Genomic DNA, 6,000 nt, shown 5'->3' with positions numbered 1-6,000 from the left:
GCCTGGAGCTTCTGGCAGCTATCTTAGTTACCTATGGGAACAACTTGCCTGAGAATCAAGCCAACACAAAGGAAAGCCTAACTAGGAACTGGAAAGTCATGAATTCTTGACAGCATTGTTTGAAAGTAGGATCTAGACATGTCTAAAGAAAGAGATTATACTTGAAGTATTATTTACAATTCTGAGTCACATGTTCCAAATGCAAGCAAAGACTAATTGAAGACTATTACATAGCGAATTCAATCATCTTTTGATTGATTTAACTAGATAAATGCTAAAATTTGCTTCTAAGCCTTAAATATAATTTCAAAATTTATTAAAATTAATCATTATCAAACATCCATTCAAACACAGCTTCTATATATCTGATTAGGAACTGTATTTGCTCCTGTATAAAATTCTGATGAGAGGCTCTTAGTTCATTATTTAAAAGATTCAATTTTTTCATTCAATAACCCATTACAGTGTGACAACTATGTGTCAAGAATGTATACCTTAATTTAAGTAACATGTAATTGGGAAATAACTGTAACGGATAAAACTATAGCACATATTGTCAAAATAAATTCAAGAAGTTTTAAAGAAAAAATTCAGTAAGATACATATATACATTTTAAGCTCTACTTAAAAAAAATTACCAAGAAGTAAGGGCAATAAAGTAACTTGAAAGAATATGTGCAATAAATAAAGTGCTATTATGATTGATAAAGAATGCTCTGAAATCAAGAAAAGAAAAAGCATAAGCAAAAAAGAGAAGAACATCCCCCAGCTAAAATGGAAATGGATCATGCATGGAAATTAGCTACAGAAAACAATATAGTTATCTATTGAAGCTTATTAAAAAGTTAAACTACATGAAAGTAAATATTATTCAAATTAAAATAATAATGAGATTAATTTGCCCATTTGGCAAAGATCGTTAAACGTTATTATTTCGTTCCCATCAGTTGATGGGAGTATAAACTGATAGAATATTTTTAAAGCAATTTGATAAATGTATCAAAGGCCCAAAATATGATCACATTTTTTGACTCAATTATCATACTACTTAGATTTAATCCTGAAGAAAATCAGCAATATAGGAGGATGTTTGTTGCAGCATTATTTATACCACTGAAAATGCACAGCAAACTACCCAAGAGAAGTTATTTTAAATTTGTTGGTTTTTATTTACATAATTGGATGCCATGTAACTATTAAAAATTATGTTCTTAATAAAAAGAAAGATAACTACACATTACATTATTAAATTAAAAAATAAAATTTATGTTATGATTCCAATTTTTACATTAAAATTTTATGTTAAAAATTCAATTTTTAAGCATTTTAAATGGCTGCAAATAAATACACTAATGCATGTTTTTTTGTTTGAGTATATGTGATTTTCTTTTGCAAAATTATTATCATACATTAAGAAAATGCCCAAATCCTAAGCATAAAGTTTGATAAACCCTCTGAAACCAACTGTGCCCTTTCAGACCCTACATAAGAAAAAAGGAAGCTTCTATCCTTACTTCTAATATCATGATTAGGGTTCATTGCTTTCAAATTTTATATAAATGTAATAGTGTGATATGTACTCTTATGCCTGGCTTCTTTGGCTGAAAATCATGTACATGAAATGTATCCATGTTGTTGTGCGGAAATGCAATTCATTTATTTTCATCACTTTATTGCATTTCATCCTGTGAATACACCACACACAATATATATTTGTATCAGTTCTGCTTTTGATAAATATTTTCATAGTTTCCAGTATTAGTTATTACAAACAGGGCTGCTATAAAGATCCTCAATCTTCTCTTCCAGAGCATGTATATATGCATTTCTGTTGGTTAGAGTCTTAGGAATGGACTCATAGAGCATGACTATGATCAACTTTATTAAGCACTGCAAAAGAGTTTTCAAAGTGTTTGTTTACCAATGTACACTACCACCAGCAGGATTCCTGTTTTGCCACATCCTGGTCAACATTTTACATTATTCTTTGTCTTTTTTTTTAAAATTTCATCCATTCTGGTGGGCATGCAGTAGTATTTTTTTGTAGTTTTAATTAGCCTATTTCTGATGATTAGTGAAACAGGATTATATATAATTTTAATTTTCTTCCTTATAATGTTTTGTATTTTTAAATATCTCTACTATGAACAAGTCCAATAATTACAAATAAGCATTTCTAAGCAAATGTGCATGTATTATTGCTTTGTTACCGTATAATTTTTCTGCAATCAATTGTTGCTTATCCATATCTCGGAAATAAAATTATAACTTTAAAAACAAGGATGACAGGGCTTCCCTGTTGGCGCAGTGGTTAAGAATCCGCCTGCCAATGCAGGGGACACAGGTTCGAGCCCTGGTCCGGGAAGATCCCACATGCAGTGGAGCAGCTAAGCCCGTAAGCCACAACTACTGAGCCTGCACTCTAGAGCCTGCGAGTCACAACTACTGAAGCCCGTGTGCCTAGAGCCCATGCTCCGCAACAAGAGAAGCCACCGCAATGAGAACCCTGCGCACCGCAACGAAGAGTAGCCCCCGCTCGCCACAACTAGAGAAAGCCCACGCACAGCAACAAAGACCCAACGCAGCCAAAAATAAATAAAATAAAATAAATAATTTTTTTTTAAAAAGCTTTAAAAACAAAAAAACAAGGGTAACAATTCTTATTATACTCCATACAGTTTAGAACACAATATTTATAATTTGGAAATGTCAGTTAAGATAATTTGTTTAAATTTCTTACTCATTATGTGAAGGCTTAGGCTTGATATCATTTATTTCTTACGGAGAAAAGAAAGAAGTAGACTGAACTATTCCCCCTGCCCCCACCAATGTAAACTACGGCTTTTGCTATAATGTTGAATAAACATACATTCTAATACATATCTTTTGTGATTCTTGCATGTTAATGGACAGACATGAACGCTTCAATGAAAAAAAAATGTACTTTTAAAATGAATAAATATTATAAATTATTACAAAATATCTATACAATCATTTATATGCTCATCAATGATATTGAGTACTTAAAACTTGTCTAGCATATAATATAATCAAAGGAGTCTGATTAAATATTTGCCTGGGAAACTCCACCACAATGCCTAGAAAATGCCCAGTCACGCTAGTTCTAAATGCTCTGGGTTCTAACATGTTTCACTAACAAAGATCTCTGTCTGAGCAAATCATTCTTGGACTTACGGGAGAGAGCTGGCTCTAAATCACAAACATATTTGACTTAGAAAGCTGTCATTGTTCCATACTTTCCTTCAAAGTGCAGAATGCTGGTTACAGTGAAATATCAAGTTTTCATAGTTTGGGAGGTGAGGAGAAGAAAAAATCAGAGAGAAGTATTCATTCTCTTCATTGATATTTAACTACAGAAATTGTTGGTAAAAGGGAGGAAATCATTTTAGCGTAGAAAAGCTGTTTCTGAGAAATACAGTGAAAGAAGCTCTACCTGCTGCAAAGGACACACCAAAATGTCAGCAAGTATAAGCGAATATTCACAAAGCTTAAATTAGTAGATCTGTCACCTCTTAAGAATTACCTTTATCTTTCTTATCCCCAAAAGAAGATCCTTCAGTAGAGATATGTCCTCTTATCCTTTAGAAGGACACTTCGGAGACATTAGAAAAAGATTTTTTGGTGGGGGAGGTACTTGCTTAAAGAAGAAAAGCATTGATGTGTGTGGAAGGAGGTCTGACACAAATTATGAAGCAAATGAAAAGATTATGAAATATTTATCATATAAATCATAAGAACCTTTTAGAAACTAAATGTGATTTAAGAAGGTAAATGTGTCGTCATAAGGAGTTTTGAATGACATTATTAAATGGCATAAACTGGAGATTAACTTTCCTTAGTACAAATTTGCTTGTTTTTGAACAGCAAAGATTCTAAATAATCTCTCAAAAGACTGGGTAGAAGTTGGCAGCTTGTATAAGCCTTTCACCCTTCCTTAATGTGAAAGTAAACTGCAAAAGCTGTTATGTCTAAGAAAAGGGTAATCAAGAAAAATATCATTAAAGTGTATTTGAGATTAACTGTTACATGAAAGAGCTCGTCTGACACCTGACACAAGTAACTGGATTTTGTTTTCCAATGTATACCGATGGACTCAATGGTCAGAGCAGACTGAATTGTATTTTTTTTGTAAGGCTCTTCAACAGACAGCCAAATAAATAGCTTTTCCCCCGCTGCATGGTTTGCTGTTTGCTTAAGCAAAAATCCAATTTCTGAAGAGGACTCCACAAGGGCTAAATTCCCTGCCATTTACAAGTGTCCCATTAGAGTAGATTTCTATATGGAAATAACATTCCAAGACAAGGAGAGAAACGCTAGGTCTGAGGTCCGCTGTTCCTGATGTGTTTTATTATTTCTTTTTCATTTGGAGAGTAGAGCTGTTCTCCCAGGAGAAAGAAGGAGAGAGTTATGTTTGAATACAAATGTCTCAAGAAACTGAAGCTTCTTTTAAAAGTGAAATCTCTCCTTTTTTTTTTTTTGGTATGCATCAAGGACGAGGGTAGAACTGTCAGCTTCACACTCAGGCTGCTTCTCATTAAAAGATTTTTTAAATTAAGAATTCAAAGGAAAAAACTCCAAGTGGAGTAGCATATATTAGAGATGGTGAAGCTTGGGTTTGATTACTGTTTCCTTTAGCACATCTGGAGGAAGCTTTTATTTGAAAATAGTCACTATTAGAATGAGACAACCTGTGTGTCTGGCTTACAGGATGCCATATAAAGACCTGGTAGTTTTGCAATAGCTTTCTTCTAGGAGGTGAGAAAAATAAATTTTAATGAAGGTTCATAAAGTTTCAGGAATGTTTTAACTAATAAAACTAGTATCACTGATGTTAAGAAAATGTTCATTGATTTTTAAAACTTTAATTATTGGAGAATGAAAATCTTTGTAATGGATTCAAATGCCTAATCTAGTATATGCTTGTTTTTTAAACAATTGATTTATAGTTCCTGCAAATAGCCATGCACTTTTACATTAGTTTTGCTTGTATTTAGCTTTTCAATTTAAAGAAATGAACACAGGGCTTCCCTGGTGGCGCAGTGGTTGAGAGTCTGCCTGCCAATGCACGGGACACGGGTTCGAGCCCTGGTCTGGGAAGATCCCACATGTCGCGGAGCAACTGGGCCCGTGAGCCACAATTGTTGAGCCTGCGCGTCTGGAGCCTGTGCTCCACAATAAGAGAGGCCGCGATAATGAGAGGCCCACGCACCGCGATGAAGAGTGGCCCCCACTTGCCGCAACTAGAGAAAGCCCTCGCACGGAAACGAAGACCCAACACAGCCATAAATAAATAAATAAAAATTAAAAAAAAAAAAAAAAAGAAATGAACACAGATTTAGTAATATAATATTCACTAAGAATTTACCTAAAAGGAAAAACAAACTCATGGAAAGTGTTCTAGAAAACGTAATTGTATTACAATGTTAACTTGTTTGAATTAGATAAATGCCTATTGACTTAGTTGTTAAACATACTATTGAAACTGAAAGATAAATTGGTGTTTCCATGAAAGCTTCACTAAAGGAAAAGTTTAAAATATCACCATATGAACAAGATGATTCTGTTCATCAAATGCCTTTTCATATAGTTCAAGGGTGATTGAGTTTCTTTATTCAAGATCATCAGGGCTCTACTTTAATATTACTAAGTGTCATTTAAAAAAAAAAAAAAACAAAGCCCAAGTACTGTACAACCTTTTGAAAAAAACTTAAATCTAGTCAAGTAAAGCATCCGAAAGCTTTTTTTCCCCTTTCTAAATCCCCTTGTATTCTGATTTTATATTAGGAAATAATTATTGTGAAACATAACTTTAACTGGGGGCTTTTATGTAGTGCAAAGAGAAGCATTCAACCACTTCTTTGAATACCATGATTCCCACTTTGAAGAAACTGAGAAAGACGCATTATCCTAGACAACTAAGAGAACTTGACTATTAGAGTGGTCTAGTACTTTGACTGCCCAAACGTTTATACAAATGTA

Source organism: Eschrichtius robustus, chromosome 2 (assembly GCF_028021215.1).
Source record: "Eschrichtius robustus isolate mEscRob2 chromosome 2, mEscRob2.pri, whole genome shotgun sequence".
Classification (NCBI taxonomy): Eukaryota; Metazoa; Chordata; class Mammalia; order Artiodactyla; family Eschrichtiidae; genus Eschrichtius; species Eschrichtius robustus.
The sequence above is the reverse complement of the archived record's forward strand: the minus strand, read 5'-3'. Positions refer to the sequence as shown.